This window comes from Mytilus californianus, unplaced genomic scaffold (assembly GCF_021869535.1).
Source record: "Mytilus californianus isolate M0D057914Y unplaced genomic scaffold, xbMytCali1.0.p SCAF_12, whole genome shotgun sequence".
NCBI classification, from domain to species: domain Eukaryota; kingdom Metazoa; phylum Mollusca; class Bivalvia; order Mytilida; family Mytilidae; genus Mytilus; species Mytilus californianus.
In genome coordinates, this window is record NW_026262604.1 from 46,145,713 (window position 1) to 46,167,113 (window position 21,401).

The window sequence follows — 21,401 nt, forward strand, 5'->3', positions numbered from 1 at the left end:
ACAAAGAAGGCAAGCAAATATCCAGGTCACCTTAGGTCACTCCTAGAATTTTTTCGGTTATGTTCAAGTCTCAATACTTTTTTTAAAAGTCATGTAAGGATTGGTGATTCATTTATAGAATATGTATGCACTAATGTATATTTCATTTTTAATATGTATGTACAAGTCATTTTGTGGTTATCAGCCATGAGACAATCCAATCCCATTATGGAAATAGTCTTACTTGCAAAAGATGCCAATTTTTCTTTTGAAAGTTTTGAAGAAAAAAAGTATTTCACCCTGCCACATATTCCTGTGCCTGTTTCAAGCCAGGAACCTTTTCAGTGGTTGTCTAAGTCTCATCCTAATAAAAAAAAATATTTAAAGAATTTGGTGTTGATGGCAGCTCTTTGATTGGTATAGACTGGTTAATTAAGTAGATCATGACATTGTTTAGACACCTGTTCATTGTTGAGGACTGTATGTTAGCACCTTAATGCCTTTCATGTGTTTTTGTTGTGTAGCTGTCTGATTTATTTATACCTCATATCTCATTGTATTAATAAACTGAAATAGAAAGTTCTGTGAAATATATTTTGATATACCATATTGGAAGTCTTGCTGTTATTTACAACCATTTCCTTCTTATTTCATATATCTATTTCAGTTTTTCATTTTAACACCAATCTTAAGGTTAAGGCAAAAAGAAGACAAATGTTGACAAATAACAGGCATATACCATTAGAAGATCTCAAAGTGTGGCTGCACACTAAACTAAAAATTCTTGTTATTTCAAATATTTATATAAAAATCAGTTTAAAACATGCATTTTTCATTTTTAGACTTTTTCTAATTGTCATGTTGGCACAATAATTTGAATTTGAATTGTATTATATTCTGAGAGTACTTGTGGTTGAAAAAATATACACGATATTTAATTCCATGTGTTTTAGATTTCTTGAATACACCACTCCCATATAATGACTACATGTCTGTTAGTAATGTTAAGAGTTCTCTCCTGCATGTAATTGCTGTAATTGCTATTTGTACCCAAGGCTTCCTTCATACATTTGCACTTATCCTTCTAAGATATTGCTTGAATGATAAAATCCTGTAATACATTATCAGCCATCAGACTCTTGGAATACAGTTGCTGTAATAAAAAAAATAAACTGTAATCACAGAGATATGTCTCGCTTTTTAGTAATTTCGATAATGCAAATGTTGAAATTAAAATAGCAACACTTTAACATGTAAGATTTGCAAATATTCAAAGTCAATGAACCATGACCAAAGGTACATGGCTAAACAATCTCCATGGAAATTAGATGTGCCAATGCTAATACAACGCATACCAAATACCATTGACTTATCATAAGTAGTTCCCTTTAAAAAACCTAAACACAAACTAATACATGTAAACTAAGAAAATTTTAAAGTCAATAAACGATAACTGAGGGGGGGGAATAATCTCCATGGTAATGAGATGTGCCAATGCTAATACAACTGCATACCAAATATCATTGACTTACCACTAGTGGTTTCCCATAAGCCGACCTAATCACAAACTAATACATGAAAACTAAGCAAAAGTTTCAAAGTCAATAGACCATGACTGAGGGGGCAGGGCCAAATAATCTTCATGGAAATGAGATATGCCAATGCGTATTTAACTGCATACCAATTATCATGAACTTACCACTAGTGGTTCCCCATAAACTGACCTAGTCACAAACTAATACATGAAAACTAAGCAAAAATTTAAAAGTCAATAGACCATGACTGAGAGGGTGGGGCCAAATAATCTCCATGGAAATGAGATATGCCAATGCTTATACAACTGCATACCAATCATAATTAACTTACCACTAGTGGTTCTCCATAAACTGACCTAATCACAAACTAATACATGAAGACTAAGCAAGAATTTCAAATTAAGTCAATAAACCATAACTGAGGGGGCGGGGCCAAATAATCTCCATGGTAATGAGATGTGCCAATACTAATACAACTGCATACCAAATATCTTCGACTTACTACTTGTGGTTCACTATAAACTAGACCTAATCACAAACTAATACATTGTTGACACCGCTGTCGTCACCAACACCAGAAACAGCATACCTATGCCTCGCTTTTTGACTCCGTCAAGCGAGACAAAAACAGCATATATTTTTTGTAAAACATACATCAAATATTGGATTACCAATCAGGCAAAAAATGATAACATCAATTTAATCTCCAATAATTTACCAAACTTACATATATATATATATATATCGTGTGAACAACTGGAGTGGAATATAATAGTTGTTGTTTATCATATTTATTTTTCGTTTAATGTCTTTTACGTAAATTGGAATTGTATTACATCTGGTGGATAGTTGTCTCATTGGCAATAATACTACATATTCTCATTTTTATCAACATAAATTACCGTAATAATGAAAACTAACTCTATTCATGCATGTGTACTACACATTACCTGTATATATAATATATACTAGAATACTCCGGGACATCATGGTGTTGTGACTGAAGCAAAGTACCTTAGCCTTATTTTTAGCCTGAATTTTAAGATTTTTCGTTTTGTCATCTAATAATGTCATGCTGGTCATTAGGTGCACAGTTTTCTCTGCTTTCAAAATCTTTCTTTTTGAACCCTTCGACCCAGAACTTGTTAATTATCTGTAGTAATAATTATGTGGAAAACAAATGGGCCTGGAATGGTGTAATTTTTAATCAACACCATTGTCCTATATATATAAGTTATAAATAAAGTTGAATTCTTTGAATCGTCATTTTTATGTCATGCTGGCTCACAAATTGGACCTTGTTATTTTAGTATTATAGATCTAGATTACTAAGTGCTTGTAGAAACACGATTCCTCATTTTTCAAGCCCCTTTCTTACATGTCGTAACCTCATTTAAATTACAATACCAACTAAAAGCTCCAAGGAACCTGTGTCGCTCACCTGATATTTTTTTTATTTTACAATTGATGCATGAAATAATGCAACAGATATACTTTTGCTTTAGTTTCAAAGATATAAGTCAAAAACTGCATTTTTCCCCCTATGTTCTATTTTTAAACTAGATACCCTAATGCTTATTATGGCCAAGTTTGGTTAAATTTGTCTCAGTTGTTTCAGGAAAAGACTTTTGTAAAAGATAACAAAAATTTACGAAAAAATTTTTAAATTTGACTTTAAAGTGCAATAACTCCTTATGGGGTCAATTGACCATTTTGATCCTGTTGACTTATTTGTGAATCTTATTTTGCTGAACATTATTGCTGTTTACAGTTTATCTCTATTATAATGTTCAAGATAATAACCAATAAATTGCTTTGCCGAGCGCAGCTGGATATGACCACAGAGGTCCAACCCTGAACAGTTGGGGCAAATATGGACACAATATTCGCGCTTGATACAGGTCTGAATTTGGATTGCAATTCAATATTTGACACATAATAGGTTTCTGACACAGAATAACTGTAGTCAAAGAACTTAGAATTGGTTATATGATTTGAATTTATATTCAAAATTTTGCTTTTGTGTAATACACTATGCTGTTGCGAATTGACCTCCATCCCCTTTTTAAAAAAAAAAATAAATTTGAAGGATTTTCTTTTTGATTTTGATTTCTGAAATCTTGAGGAGAAAAAATTGTCCCCCCCCCCCCCCTTTTTCCAAAAAAAAAAATCTTTCCCTCAGTTATGGTCATAATTTCAATTCAAATTTCCAAGATGTATTTGAATTACCTCCCTTACACTGTAATTTGTACTTAAGTAATTGTCCATTAACCAGGACACCCTTGTTTTTTCTCACTTTTTTGCCCCCAATTCCTAAATGGTTTGAGCCATAACCCCCCAAAGCCATTTCTTACCATCCCTTTGTGGTATGGAAACTTGTAGTATAATTTCAGAGAGATCCATACACTGTTCCACAAGTTATTGTCATGAAACTAGAAAAATGCTTATTTGGGCCCCTAATTCCTAAACTGTTGGGACCATAACCCCCAAAATCAATCCCAACCTTCCTTTTGTGGTTATAAACCTTATGTTTAAATTTCATAGATTTCTATTTACTAATACTAAAGTTATTGTCCGGAAACCAAGTGTCTTTGGGCGACAACGACGACAACGTGATACCAATAATTTTTTGTGGTTGTATAAAAATTGAAAAAAAAATTCTTAAAATTACCAATTCAGGGGCAGCAACCCAACAACGGGTTGTCTGATGCGTCTGAAAATTCAACAGAGATAGATATTCACCTGATGAACATTTTTACCCCATGTCAGATTTGCTCTAAATGCTTTGGTTTCAAAGATAGAAGCCAAAAACTGCATTTTACCCCCATGTTCTATTTTTAGCAATATTGGCCATCTTGGTTGATGGCCAGGGTCAACGGATACATTTTTTAAACTAGATACCCTAAGGATGATTTAGGCCAAGTTTGGTTTTATTTGGCCCAATAGTTTCAGAGAAGATTTTTTTAAAAGTTAACGGACGACAACGGACGCCAAGAGATGAGAAAATGATGAAATTAACAGCAAAAGTAGGCGAGACACTGGGTTCTGCGGAACCCTTACGATTTTTTTGAAATTGCCTTGGAATTCAGTATTTTTGTTATACCATTTGGAAATTAAATACTGTAACAAATACATACCAGTTACATTTATATATACTGTAGCTATAGGATCTCCTCAATATCTAATCCTGTTGTTAATTTCATTTAAACATATAATGTATATAGCTTCCCTTCCACTTACATCTGAGGAGCTAATTCTGAAAATTAAAATTCCTGTGATTATCATATAAAATCTTAACCTGATGCAGTCTGCTTTCCAATAAGAATAAATTAGGAATACAGTTATCCCTTGGCAAAGAGAGAGAAAACAAGTGATATTTTTATATTATAACCAATACTGCACATGGTAATTGGAACATCACTAGTTTTCTGGATTGGATTGTGGCTCACTTTGTCAGGATCTTTTACAGCTGACTATATACTGTAGAAACATTAATTTTCGTGGGGTTAAAATTTCGTGGTTTTGTCTCTTTACAAGATTTCATGGGGATTTAATTTCGTGGTTTCCAGTAAATGGAAGTGATATTATATGTAGGTTAAATTTTCGTGGGGGTTTTAATTTCGTGGATATATTCTTTCCACGAAATAAACGAAATTAAATCCTCCACGAAAATTTCTGCTTTTACAGTAGTATGGTTTTGTTCATTGTTGAAAGTCATACAGTGACCTAAATTTTTTTACATCCTCTTTGACTAATGGAATGTTTTCTCATTGACAATCCTACCATACATTGTAAGACCTTATTTATAAAATACTAAAAATTTCAATCTGTGACAATAACATTTTATTAATTAAATAAGGTAATCTGATCAACATTATGAAGCAATGTTCAAAACACTCTGTCATTGTCTGACAGCGATCAAAGTAATTTTAACTTCTATGACAATGTACAATGATGTATATATGTGCAAGGCTCAAAACTAAGTATTACAACTAAATTCATACATATATCCATATACATTTACAAGGTACTTAAAAAATCAGCGAGACTGATGCATAAAATGTAGGTAAAAAAAAAATACTTTTGTTGGATCCTGCATCATAATTATTACAAGTTAATGAAGGCAAGTCATAATCATTGAGTACATGTACATTATATTTGAACTTAAAGTAAAGGATAATCTGATTAGTCTCTAATCAGTAATGAAGCCACACAACACTGTGTGATAACAGTGACATATAAGTCTCCCATAGATGCACATACTATTATTTTAGGTCTTTTGTATATATATTTTTAACTATCATACTTAGAATTGGCTGTTGACATACATGTACACATGGACTGTCAGGCATGGAGTCATTGGACCCTAGGTTACTCCAGTCCATTATCAGTCACTATCAATAGTCAACTCCTCTGTCCATTTGTTGTAATACAATGTACAGCTGAAAGGGAGAAAACAGTACTTTATTAATAGCATGTGGATGCAAGACTATAATAAGTATTCAAAGAGTTTTGCAAACAATTAGCTTATCCATTTAGGAGAATTCTGTATTTACCTAGTGATGTGACAGTAAACAGTGGCGGATCCAGAACTTTTTATAACTAAAGGGGGGGGGGGGGGCCCACTCCAGTCATGCTTCAGTGATTCCCTATATAATCAACCAAATTTTTACCACAAAAGGGGGGCCGCCCACCCCTGGATCCGCCTATGGTAAAATCAAGTTTAATGAAGGCCAAGATTAAAATACAATACAGTTATCTACTTTCTAATGCAGCATATTAAAATAAATACCATTTAACAAATCTTTTGCATTGTCTTTAGCAACTAAACAATGTGACGTCATATGCGTACTCATGATGTCAAATATAAAATTCTAGAAGTACATTTTATTTATACCTTTCGTACGCTTCAGAATGGTTTCAATGTTGACAAAAAAACTGGAGGACCTTTCACTGGACTGAAAATTTCAATTAGTCCAGGACCTTTCATTTTTTAATGCAAATTTTAACCCCTGCATGTAGACCAATTTGAAAACCTGGCCCAAAATAAATAGACAGCTGCACCATGAGCACATGATACACCAATCGCTTATTCAAAGAATAAAGTTCAATAACTTTTCAATGTCATAATCAGACATTCATGAAAAACTAAAGGGAGGTTATCTTAATAGATATAAACCAGTCACCAAAGTTTCATGATAACTGCTCAAAGCATTGTCTGAAATATGAAAATCCCCCTTTTTTATGAATAAAATCACATAACTCTGAAACATAAAATCTAAAATTAATAAAAACCAAAAGGGAGCTTATGACAATAAATATAAACAATTCACCAAAGTTTTATGAAAACTGCTATAAGCATTTTTGAGTTATTGTCTGAAAACTGGAAAATCTCCCTTTTTTAAATGAATATAACCCCACAACTTGGAAACATAAAATCTTAAATTTATAAAAATCGAAAGGGAGCTCATGTCAATAGATACAAACAAGTCACAAAAGTTTCTTGCCATTTGGTGAACACATTTTGAGTTATTGTCCCAAAACTGGAAAATCCCCATTTAAAGTTTTTTAATGTTTTTTGGATATCAACAACTTTGTCAAACATACATGGAATTTTGACATGGAATTAGTTATATCTGCACACAAGAACACACATTTGTATGTGTTTTTTCTGCATAAACATGTAATTCATAATTTATTAAAACTTCCAACATAGTCCCATTGTGCATCTCTTTTTTATGCCCTTGGTGTAACGGAGGGGGCATCAAGTTTTACACTTGTCTGTCTGTACATCCTTGCATACTTGCATTGAGAAATAGGTTTTATACCCTTTTGATATATTGAATATTTTGACATTACACAGTCATACTTTTCTTAAGACTGCATAAAATGACAAACTGTGAAACATTGTTACACTAAATCTGTTGAATGTAAACTGATAGATATTTTAGTTTGGGAAAACATGTTTTTTGCACCTTTTTTATTATAAGACCTATTGATGAATCCAGTCCTTTTTGGCTAATTTTGAAAGTTGGTTCTTATGTTGTTTGCTGTCTGCCATTACTGTATGTAGTTTATATTTTTCATCCTTGTAGGTTACTTTATGGTATTGATTTTGTTCATTGTTTAAGGCTGTACATTGACCAGTAAATGTTTACATCTTTGTCCTTTGGTCTATTAAAAATTGATAGTTGTCACATTGAGGATCATACCTCATCTTTTTATATTTATATGCTAGGTCATTGAAAAAGCTCCAAGGATACAACATAATTTAATTGTTATATATTTGCAAATTCATTCTGATAATGCAAAAACAAATATTGATTGACTTTTTTTCTTATTTTAATGTCCAGAGGCAAATATTTTATGTATTCTAAACGAGAACAACTTATCATGATCAATTAATAATATAGGCCAGTCTGACAATGCTTGTTTTAGACCCTTTTTGGTCTCTAATTCCTGAATGGTTTGGGCAAATACCCCCAAATGAAACTTAACCTTCTACTTGTGGTACAATTTCATAGCAATTAAAATACTTATAAACAAGTTATTGTCCTGAATTTAGAAAAATGCTTGATTTGGGCCTTTTTTGGCCCCTAATTCCTACACTGGTTGAACCATGACGCCAAAAATAATCCCAACCTTCCTTTTGTGGTATTGAACCTTTAAATCTAATTTCATAGACATTCATAAACTTAAACTGAAGTTATTGTCCGGAAACCAAATGTCTTCGAACGAGTTGATAGCAATATAAGACCTCAAAACTTTTTTGCTGTAGTATACAATATGGTTGTTCTTTTAAACATTTTCATAAATAATCTAAAAGAAATGTAGACCTGTTTGGGATTGCTTGCAATGCAATTTTCATTACATTAAACAATATATATTTCCACAGAATAACTTCTGTAAACCTAAATTTTAATAGCACTTACTTTCTAACTCATACATTTCAAAGTGACATTATTCCTGTATAAATTGCCAAATAAACGGATCACCGATGTAATAATAAATCTTAATTATAAATTTAATACTAAACAGAAAACAATGAACTTGCGGAAAAGATGGTATACCGCCAACAAAAGGTGCAAAGGTTTTATTTCTTGGTTTCCTTAAACTGACCTCATCATGAATATCAACAATTTTTTTAAGACTATGCCTCTATTGAAAACAGCATGCTTAAGTCACAGCTTCATAACTGTTGTGGCTAGACAAAAAAGAACAAGCGATTAAGAGAGCTTTGAATGCAATTTTCTATAAAAATGACCTGTAAAAAAAATTAATTTGTCACTTCTAACATGGATAATTTTCGAACTTGCCCACAACATTACAAGAATCAAACTTTAAACTCTTTGACCTCAAACTTTTAAAAAAATCTTCGAAACTGCATGTACAGAGCCTGACAAGAAAAAATTATTCAAACATAGTTATCATTTTCATTACATACCTCTCATCACAAAATTATTCATTGACTACTGCTCCTCATATCCACATAAATCAATAGGACAATCTATGACTCCACTATATAATCTAGAAAGCAATGCCTCAAATGAATTCTGTCCTGTTGCTTAGCTTCTCCTACTTCTCAAAGTAATTGTACTTTCGTTGAAAAAGCTAAAATAAATAATGTTTAATAAAATGAAGTTATAATACAATGTATCTGCCAAAATTGCCTTTAATATTTTGATCTGGCAAAATTGGCTTGCTTTGATCTTTTAAAACTAGACCAACAAACTTTCCCTGAAAAAAAAATGACTACAAAAAAGTATTTAATCATTTAATTAATGTTCTAATCTATCATATGAATTCCATATATGACCCTTGAATGAAGGGATGAACAAAAGTGATTACATGTACAGTATATATTACAGGATCTCTGAATCTGTCATGATTTATAATGCCAATCTTTGGGGATTAAGTTATTAATAATCATGATACTTTGAAATTTTAAGTCATTCAAAGTTGTTTAAATTACACCAAAAGTTGGACTATTTTATATAAGGTAGTATCTGAGAAATGGACTAAACCAGGCAAGGTTTGGTGGTAAATACATTGTACATGTACAATGTACTTTGTTTTTGGCTTTGAACTAGGTGTTAGAAACTGGGAGTACTCTCAGATCTGAACTTGGGTCTTTTTTGTATGGGGATGTGTAAGTACCCACCACGTCTTGTGTGTGGTTTTGTTAGATGTCTTTCTACTTTGTATAGATCTGACGAGTTAAGCCCTTTTCACATCAATATACCAGGTTAGGAGGTGGGTTCGGCACCACAAACTACTAGTCTAGCCCCACCCCATCCTGTACATATTTGTATGTATGTGCCTGTCCCATGTCAGGAGCCTGTAATTCAGTGGTTCAGTTTGTCGTTTGTTGCTGTGTATCATAATTTGTTTTTTTTTGTTCTTTGTTTTGTATATAAATTAGTCTGCTAGTTTTCTTGTTTGAATTATTTTACAAATTTGTCATTTTCATTTGGGGTCTTTTATAGCTGACTATATGGTATGGGTTTGCTCATTGTTGAAGGATGTACAGTGACCTCTAGTTGTTAACTTTGATGTCATTTAATCTCTGATGGAGAGTTGTCTTTTCTCATTAGTGTAAACAAGATTTTATTTTGAAAATAATTAGGTTATTTAAACATTACAATATGACAGTTTTATTAGGATTGGAAAACAAGTGAATTTTCACGGACTTTTATCAATTCCTCTCTTTTCTCATTGGCAATCATACCACATTTTCTTATTTTTATATTTACATTACGTACATGTAAAGTAGATCTTTCATCTTCTGGAGGTGTCCGATTCCTAAGTACATGTACAACAGGGGGCCCTAATTAACAGCATGATTTTGAGTCGGCTAAAAAACAATCAGATAGATTATGATACAATTAACAGGTTTCTTTGCAATTATTTTGCAAATAACTAAGCTAATGCAAGAATAAAGTTATTTTCCAATAAATACATAAATTAAATAATAGTAAATAATGAATCTACAATTATATTTTAAGAAGTGAAACATCATTTAAATACACCTTATCGCTATTCCCGGCTGACCCGAGAATCTGTCCCGCTTGAACTTTTGACGTCATACAACAATCACTTTTCTATTGTGGCGTCAGATATTTTGTATTGTGACGTCAAAATTTTACGGGAACCTGTGTGATGTCCAGTAATGGCGGACAAATAGCGATAAGGTGTATTCAATAAATATCATATATTAAATTTCAATTTTTTTTTTTAATTCTGGGTAGATAAGTTTTCATTTTTTTTAAAGTACATGTAGGGCGAGTTGGTAGACCTTTATCTGTTTATAATATATTTATTATATATTATCATGATTATATTCATTTGGATTTTACCCAAGTTAGGCAAGTTGCCACTGTTGGCAGTACATTGTATATTTAACAGGATTTAATCCTTTTCACAAGTGGGGCGATTTTTTTTTAATGTGGGGCAAGCAAGTTGGTATGAAGGGAGCTACCACTTGATTTGGTGGGGGGGGGGGGGGGGGGGGGCTAGGATGAAAATGTTATGAACAGTTATCCTGCATTGTTTTTAGTTGTAATTATATCTGTCCTGACAGTTTATTATTCATTCTTTTCGGTCCTGGCTTTTATTTTTTTACTCAAAACTCCTGTCCCACATTTTTTCAAATTCCGTCAAAGCCCCCTCTCCCATAAAAATCAAATGGTAGCTCCCTAAACAAGAGTGGAGCGATTTTAAAATAATGGGGCGTTTTGCTAATTGCAATGGGGCGAGTTGACTTGCTTCCGTTTTTGCCAATCTTTGGACTGATTTTCGGGTTTATACATGCATGACATGAATAAAGTCAAATGGTTTTTCGTGAAAAGTATAGCACTAGCATCTTCCTAAAAATGCGCATGATTATATTTACGGCTGTGTTTGGATATACGCCTAACAGGTCAGGAATAACCACCAAATGGTGGATTATACCTCAATTGACGTATAATCCACCAATTGACATATAATGGTATAGACCAATTGAAGTATAATTCTTTGTATTTCAAAGCAAACTATACAACCAAAATGGAGCATTGTTTTCTTATAACCATATTATGGTATGAAAACATGTCAAACATTCCTAGTTAAGTATAGTGACATAACATATTGCATTTAATCAATAATTGTATTTACAGTTTCTTCTATTGTTATCTTGTCAATTCTTGATTGGTAAATTTTCCACTAATCACCGGTCAATGGACATCAATAATGTCTTCAGTCATGTGATTATGAGTACAACTCACCAGGTGAATGGAGCTCTTTGTTAATACTTGACTTTCATTATTAAAAGTCAATCATGGTCAATAGAACAGATCTTTTAACAAAAGAATTGTTATACACATGCATTCTCAAGAGATGCAGCAGGCTTTGACAAAACTGAAACTTTAGGAGGATTCAATAATGGTTATAAAATAGGTTGCAAGTTGCAAAATGATGCTCCTATCCCAGACTAGCGTTTTATTACAAAAAACTTGCATTATACGTCAATTGGTCTATACCAATATATGTCAATTGGTGGATTATACGTCAATTGAGGTATAGTCCACCAATTGGTGGTTATTCCTGACCTGCCTAAGGCAGCCTTTGGGTACCCATGGTTTGATATTTTGATATATAGAATATCAAACCAAAGGTACCTATGCATAACCATAGGCCACCTCTGGCGTATATCCAAACACAGCCTACATTTCATTGCGCTTTCCAAGTACAATAAGTTGGTACGTAATCCATCAAAACGAAACACTTTCGTTGCGTTGACTTTCGTTCCCCGGATTCAGTTAATCGACAATGTAAGTTACTAACCCATTTCAATATATCTGTTTATAATAACTTTTTGATCCATCAGTTTGAAAAATCAAAGGTCTTTGTATCAACTATCTGACTATCTTTGTCCATTCTTTTAAAACATGAATTCAGCAGCAGACGAGCGTCCATGGATTTTGCGTCATAGTATAAAAACGACAACGGTGAAAAGATTTCCGTGTTTCCGTATTCGACGTGCCAAGCTTTCGTACATTTACGTATATATATGAGAGTTAGTCTGGAATCAAGAATGGGGATTTAAATAAGGACACCAAAAAAATATATAGATAGTTGAAAAGCAAAAATATAGAAAGAAGGATCATAGAGAATAATTGAGTATACTTAATTATGAAGAATCATGCAAAGACATTATTCTCAGAGCATATACATGTCTCTGGAAGAATTGAGAATAAAGAAAAACTAAATAAAGAATATTCAATCATTTATATATTATTTATAACTCATTCACATTTTGTTCCATTCAGAATTAAATAACTCTGCTGAGGGGGGCATGGGAAGTTTGGAAAATTGACAAACGATAATTACTCTAAATTCTAATCAGAGCAGAATTAAATGTTAGACAGTTAGAGTGTAATAAATAAAATATAAACATATATTTTTCAAAATGATGTCACAGAAAACACAGATTTTTTTTTATTACTAATAAGATTCTGCAATTTGAGTATCTATGTCCAACAGATGTCAGTGAATTAGAAATTTTACTAATCTGATAGACGTTTAGTTAAGAATCTGTGACAAGTTCTTTAAATGTGTAATATTATTAGGAAATTGCCTACCGCCTCCTTGATTTAGAATTGCATACTCTTCAAGATTAAGGTAGCCTACACAAATAACAGCCAGTTTTGGACTAGATCTTTTTGTCCAAGGTTAAACAATATATTTTGTTTTATAATTTTCAACTCATGAACTATGCAAATATTTTTAACACTATCTCCTCATGATATTCCACGAAAAGCTCACCAGATCTTATCTTCACATGTTTGCCAATATGGCGAATCAAATCAAAGTTTTACTTACTTAATTTCAAGTTGGCAATTACATGTATACTCAAACCTAGGTTGCCACATGTTGAGCAGAAAGTTCCTAACTTTATCATTCACAATACTTGAGTTCACCCATGTATTTTGGAGGTTCGTGTTGCACATAAAGGCGGATTTAGAGCACCCTGCCCCTCCCCTTTTTGTGGCAAAAATTTGATCTATTATATCTGGAATCACTGATGCATGACTAGGGAGGCCCCCTCTTTAGCAGTCAGTGGGCCCCCTTATAAAAATTTCTGGATCCGTCAATGGCACAATCTTTAGTTTTTATGTAATGTTAAGCCCAACGGTTACTGGGAATTTCTGTACAGTATTTCATACCAAGGTTGTTTGGGTATCACAGTTTTAAAATGTTATCACCGTTGATCCAATAAACAAATCCTTGGTTGATCTATCCTTAAACAACTTCTTTCCAGTAGTACCCTCACAATGGTATTAATGACATTAATGCCTCCAACCTGGGACTATTATGGAGACTATTATACAATAGTCCCAGCTCCAACACTGCATGATCATTGATATTTATGTTCCCCTTATAAATAGAATAGAGAAATTGAGGACATTTGTTCCACATTTTATGAACTTTGAAAAAACACAAGCACATGTAACTTTTGACACCACCTGCGGGCAAGTGCCTGCTTGACACTGACGTGGTGGCACGTGGGTGGTGGTAAGTCAGTGGCGAATCCAGAACTTTTCATAAGGGGGGCCCGCTGACTGACCTAAGGGGGGGGGGGGCCGCTCCAGTCATGCTTCAGTGATTCCCTATATAATCAACCAAATTTTTCCCACGAAAGGGGGGCCTGGGCCCCCAGGCCCCCCACCCTGGATCCGCCTATGTAAGTTTATAACCGCCGTTACAGTAAACCCCTCTCAACCCACCAAATGCTTGCTTGAAACACAAGTAAAATATAAGCAGGTAATTATATCCTTTGCTTTTATTCCACACCAAAGATGAAGAAATGTAGGATAAAGTTATAATGGTATATTATTCTGTACATTGTATAAGCCTAAAAATTAAAGGGACGAAAGTATGTAGTGACTATTGTTTGTCGTGATTTAAACACGATAATAGTGTTGCTTTCCCCTTTATCTTATGAGCCTTATTGAACAGGACAGACTACCCCAAACACTCTGAAACTTTTCAAGTACTTTCTATATGCTCATGTGTATTATATTGTTAGCATAGTTTTGTACTTGGACAGATAATCAGAATGGTCAACAATCAAGTATTGACAATGTTAATTGGTCACGTTTGTTTGAACTACCAAACCAGGTAATTTTTAAATTTACACTTCAACCTGTTAAATATATCTACTGGGTGTATCTGTCTGTCTTTTGTCCAAGATAGTTGGCAGATATATAGGAATAAAAAGAGATGTAAGGTTATTGTTACACACCTTTGAGAAAGTTATTCAAACAATAATAACAAAAACACAACACAACACATCTAGATATTCCAAGTTCTAAATCATTTTTTTTCAAAGTGGTGAAGATCAAAAGATCTGCAATTAACACCAAATTCTCCCAATATGAATGCATACTTCTTTTACCTGTGTATATGTATTAAAAGAAATACCAATGAAAATCTTAATTAAAATAAATGTTTAAAGATTAAACTTTTAATTGTTCAAATAAGAAGAACATTTTATGGGGGAAGGGGGATGATTCACAGAATCCCCTGGCCTCCTCCCTTTAGGAATTGTATATAGAGAGAGACTTTTTTACAAGTCTAGTCTCACTTTTTTTTAAGGATCCTGGACCCATATCTGACAATTATTGCAATTTTATTTACTTTGCCTTTTTTTACTGCGATTATTTTCCTAAGCTGATTGGATAAAATACCATTTATTATGGTGACAATTAAGGATAATCAGGGGCTGATCCAGCCATTTTTAAAAGGGGGAGGGTCCAAACACAGGATAAAAGGGGGGTTCCAATTATGTTTCCCCATTTAAATGCATTGATCATTCAAAAAAAGGGGGGTTTCATGTGAAAATAATTTTTTTAAAAGTAAAATAAGATTTTCAATGGAATATATGTCTTACAAGGTATTAGATGTTAATAAACAAGTTTTAATTTTGAGGTTAATTTTTTTCAACTTGGACACAATTTACTTTTTTTTCATGTGAATTTCACATGAAAAATTTAATGTAAATTCATGTGAAAATTTAACTTAAATTCACATCAACAAAATTTTCCTGTGTAACACATGCGTTACACATACGTTTGACTATACATGTGTTACACATGCAAATATCGCATGTGTCACATGCGTTTTCCAACACATGTGTGACACAGGTGTTTTTCTGACACATGCGATTCACATGCGTGTATTACGCATGTGAACGCATGTGTACCACGCATGATTCACATGCGTGGCAAGAAACATGTGTATTACGCATGTGACACACCTGTGACACATGCGTTTTTAGGTACATGCGTGACACATGTGTGGCATTTTTGCCCTAGTAGGGTATCTAGTTAACAAAATGTGTCCGATGACTTCGCCTGCCAACCAACATGGCCGACATGGCTAAAAATAGAACATAGGGGTAAAATGCAGTTTTTGGGCTTTTATCTCTAAAACTAAAGCATTTAGAGCAAATACGACGGGATAAAAATGTTAATCAGGTTTAGATCTATCTGCCCTTAAATTTTCAGACGAATCAGACAACCCGTTGTTGGGTTGCTGTCCTTGAATTAGTAATTTTAAGGAAATTTTGCAGTTTTTGGTTATTATCTTGAATATTATTATAGATAGAGATAAACTGTAAACAGCAATAATGTTCAGCAAAGTAAAATCTACAAATAATTCAACATGACCAAAATTGTCAATTAACCTCTTAAGGAGTAATTGCCCTTTATATTCAATTTTTAACAATTTTTGTAATCTTTTACAAAATTCTTCTCCTCTGAAACTACTTTGCCAAATTCAATCACACTTGGCAACAATCATCATTGGGATATCTAGTTCAAAAAAATATGTCTGATGACCTCGCTTGCCAACCTAGATGGCCAACATGGCTAAAAATAGAACATAGGGGGTAAAATGCAAGTTTTGTCTATTATTTTGAAAACCATTATAAAGAGAGAAAATCTGACAAGAGCAAAAATGTATAGGACGTTGAGCTCTACAAATTGTCCATACATGTCAAAACTGTCAGATGACTTCTTATAGGATTTATTGCCCTTAAATGACATATTTTACCATTTGTTTTTCATTTTTGCCTACTATCTTGAAAACTATAATAGATATAGAGAAACTTTAAGATGATCAGCAAGACAAGTTCTACAAATAGGTCAACATGGTCGAAATCGTCAATCGACTCCTTATTAGAGTTATTGCCCTTTGATGATGATTTTTACGCGGGTTATTCAGTGTGCACCACACTTTGGATGTTATTTCTTCATAGACAGAAAAAATATTACAGTCATTCCTTAAACAATTACATGTATTGCCAAAATTTGGGCATTACACATTACATGCATTACTTGGGGGAATGCAATGCATTACAGGGAATTAAAATTACAAATTAGCATTACCCCATGCCTGATATAGGCCTACTAAAATTTTTCACAATTTAAAAAGATCGATTTTTTATACTCGTTCAACGAATTGTCTTTGATAGATCGATGTAACATATGTTATTCTTAAAAAAAAAAAAAAAAAGACAGCATGCGCATGTAAGTTAAGGTGTAACACTAAATTCGCTCCGTTAAAAAATGTGTCTCCAAGTTTTTATTTCCTAGGTAAGTAAGTACTTATTCGTGATTTTTCTATAAATTAAGTTCCAGCAAAACTATTCCTTGTAAAATGAGTCCATTGTTAGTTAAATATGTCTGTCGCCAGGGAATTTGCTCGTATACTTCAATTTATTGCAAAACAAGGAATGTGGACGATTTTATCTAGGAAGACAAGTCTTGGGAGTTTTTTAACTACAAGAAGCAAAACCCTGGGAACACTGATAAACGTTTGAATATTAAAAAAAGTCTATTTGTAATAAAAGTCCATCTCATCAATTTACAAACTGAACAAAAAAAGGTGTTTATTTAGAACTTCGTTTCTTGAAAAAATCATTCATTTTATTTCAAATTGTATTGTTTGTTATTTGGTTAATATCCAGTGTCGAATATTACCTGTTTATTAACTTAAAGGTAATTTTCTAAGTTCCATCAAAACGCTTCACAGAATTTAGAAATTATAAAGGAAAAAAAATTATATATCTAATTGTAAAAGGGCATATAATAAATATTACTAGGCAACATAATGGCCCTTTAAAAGTTCGTTTCTTCGACAATATTTTTACTTTATTGAATTTTTGCATAATTTGAATAGTAAAAATAATGAAACTCAAATGTTCTCGTTCAAACATAACAAAAGTCCTGGTATTCATTTTGGTAGGAAAATAAGACCGATGTATACATTTAAAATGCAAATATTTTTAAGCCAACCTTCAAAAAAATATTGTACAAAATGTACACCTGTCAAAATATTTAGATATTAAAACAATTTCAGAACATGAATATTCATGTAAAATATAAGATATGAACATTTAAAGTACGAAAAAAATCCGTGGACTTGACACTGGACTAAACATACCAGTAGATTATCCTACAAAAATGTCTTCGTTTCTCTGTATAATTGGTTCCAATGAATGACGCTAAGAGGTTTTCAAATTTTGGATATATATCTTCTTTACGTCAATATTCATTTGACTTTCAGTGTCATTATAAAACACTGAATTAATGCATAACGGTGTTTATCACGGTAAGATGAGTTTCATTTCATTTTGCGGGTGGAAAGTCAGTAGAAGTAGGAGGATTTTTCGTGGACGGAATTTTCTATTTCATCTGTTGCAAGTCAAACATGTTTATGTCACTCGGAAATTTATTCTAAACATAAATATATCCTGCATTTTGTATTTTCATACTGTCCTAAATTATTTAGTTACTGTTCTTACCGGGTCAACACATTCATTTCCAAACTATGTTCTTTCATGATTGCATTGATGTAAAACAGATAATCATGTTTTTCTATTTCAGCTGCTCCAGCTACCGCAGCACCTACAACAACTATGTCTACTACAACAGCTATGCCTACTACAACAACTATGCCTACTACAACAACTATGCCTACAACAACAACTATGCCTACTACAACACTGCATATGCTTATTACAACTGATTAGTCATCTGACAGCAGCTGAAAATGATGTGAAAAAAGATATATATTGTGGCTAAAACTGATGTGAAAAAAGATATATATTGTGTTTACCCAACGTGTATTTTTTTATGCTAATGTAATTAGTATTAATCTGTAATCTTGAAAAAATGAACGAAAAACAAATATGTAACACATCAACAAACGACAACCACTGAATTACAGGCTCCTGACTTGGGACAGGCACATACATACAGAATGTGGCGGGGTTAAACATTTTAGCGGGATCCCAACCCTCCCCCGGGCTAACCTGGGACAGTGGTGTTACGGTACAACATAAGAACGAACTATAAAAATCCGTTAAAAAAGGCTTAACTCATCGGAAGGATACAAATAGAAATACATTTAACAAAAACACAGAGTGGACCTATATTTTTGCATTGCACAAGGTCATGTGTTTCTCTGACTGTTAATGACGTCTTTACACTAAATCCATTGGATGTTGGATGTGAACTGATTTTTGTCTTAGATACATGATTTTGTTTATTAGTTGTTATTGGCTTTGAATTAGCTGTCAGTAACTGCGAGTACTCTCAGATCTGTACTGTGTGTCTTTTTGTTGTTATAGGGATGTATAAATACCCTGCCACGTCCGGTCTATGTTTTTGTTAGATGTTTTTCTGCTTTGTATTGATCTGATGAATTCAGCCATTTTCTTCTGATTTTTATATTTTGTTGTTATGTTGTGTTGAAACACCACTTACCCAGGTTAGGGTTGGTTTGAGCGCTCGCAAGCATGTTTAACCCCGCCACATTTGTATGTGCCTGTTCCAAGACAGGAGCCTGTAGTTCAATGGTCGTCGTTGGTTCATGTCTGTCATATTTGTTTTTCGTAAATTGTTTTGTTATAAATAAGGCCGTTAGTTTTCCCAATTGAATTGTTTCATATTTTTCATGTCGGGGCCTTTTATAGCACTGAGACTATACGTATGCATTATTCTCATTGTTGAAGGCCTTATGGTTGCCTATAATTGCTTACATGTACTTCATTTGAACTTTTGTGGATAGCTGTCTCATTGGCAATCATACCACATCTCCTTATTTTTAAAAGAAAAATATCTAAAAAAAACTTGCTTAAAAATTAGTGAATAAAGAAAGGATGACACCCCTCCCCTATCCAGACTGACCCTCATTTAATGACAAAAATGACACCCCTCCCCCATCCAGACTGAACCTCATTTAATGACAAAAATGACACCCCTCCCCCATCCAGACTGACCATCATTTAATGACAAAAATGACACCCTCCCTCCATCCAGACTGACCCTCATTTAATGACAAAAATGACACCCCTCCCCCATCCAGACTGACCATCATTTAATGACAAAAATGACACCCTCCCTCCATCCAGACTGACTCTCATTTAATGACAAAAATGACGCCCCTCCCCCATCCAGACTGACCCTCATTTAATGACAAAAATGACACCCCTCCCCCATCCAGACTGACCATCATTTAATGACAAAAATGACACCCTCCCTCCATCCAGACTGACCCTCATTTAATGACAAAAATGACACCCCTCCCCCATCCAGACTGACCATCATTTAATGACAAAAATGACACCCTCCGCCATCCAGACTGAAACTCATTTAATGACAAAAATGACACCCTCCCCCATCCAGACTGACCCTCATTTAATGACAAAAATGACACCCTCCCTCCATCCAGACTGACCCTCATTTAATGACAAAAATGACACCCCTTCCTCCATCCAGACTGATCCTCATTAAATGACAAAAATGACACCCCTCCATCCATCAAGACTGACCCTCATTTATTGACAAAAATAAAAACAAAAGACGTCTACAGTGCAATATATAGGCTTTAACAATAGACATTCGTCTACATTAAATGTCAATCTCTAAATCCTCCCGAGTCGATAGAAGTTATGAATAAATTTAACAGAAAGAAACAAGGATCTGCAATAAATACTCCATTCTCAAAATAACGTTTAATACTTTGTGTGTGTGTTTCTTTTTAGTCCAGAATATTTTGGACTCATTAAACGGTATAACTATCGTCTTAAAAGGGTTCATTTGCACAGAAACCCAACACGAGAACAAAACATTCATGACATTAGCAACGATTAAGACAGTTTGATTTGGAGAAAAAGTATATATTTTTTTTCAAACGTAGGCAAAAAACGGTATTTTGAATACGAATTAGCTATTATCAGTTTGTTTATTTATCAATAATCTGACGTATTTTCGACTATATGCATGTTACCGAGTTTGATATCCATGTCCTCAGCATGTGCAGCTTTTGAAAAGAAAAAAATGTCACCACAGAAATATTGAAAATTAAAAAGCCAACATGAAGTCAGATAGCGTTGACTGATTTGGACTTAAGAAAATTCCATTCTCACACAGGTAGAACGACGATTTTCATTTTGTTTTGTGTTTATCTATTAACTATCTACATTGGCTAGAGGTATAGGGGAGGGTTGAGATCTCACAAAATATGTTTAACCCCGCCGCATTTTTGCGCCTGTCCCAAGTCAGGAGCCTCTGGCCTTTGTTAGTCTTGTATGTTTTTTTAATTAAAGTTCATTTATATGTTTTGAAGTTTAGCATGACGTCCATTTTCACTGAACTAGTACACTTTTTTATTTAGGGGTCAGCTGAAGCCCGCCTCCGGGTGCGGGATTTTCTCGCTGTGTTGAAGACCCATTGGTGGTCTTCGGCTGTTTTCTGCTCTTTGGTCGGGTTGTTGTCTCTTTGACATATTCCCCATTTCCATTCTTAATTTTATTATCTATTACATGAAATCAAACAGCCT

At 33.5% G+C, this 21,401-nt stretch overlaps 1 long non-coding RNA gene across 2 annotated transcripts; it reads right to left on the minus strand.

Moving 5' to 3' along the window:
- Positions 1-760: 760 nt before the first annotated feature.
- LOC127721905 (uncharacterized) lies at positions 761-12,600 on the minus strand. Of its 2 annotated transcripts, none has more exons than XR_007991521.1 (6): positions 12,336-12,600; positions 10,277-10,368; positions 8,959-9,125; positions 5,843-5,956; positions 4,652-4,770; positions 761-1,132 (listed from the first exon to the last, which is right to left on the minus strand). It is a non-coding gene; the product is annotated as an uncharacterized LOC127721905 (long non-coding RNA). The 2 variants fall into 2 exon arrangements; XR_007991522.1 differs by lacking the exon at positions 12,336-12,600 and adding an exon at positions 12,219-12,329.
- Between the last annotated feature and the right edge of the window lie 8,801 nt (positions 12,601-21,401).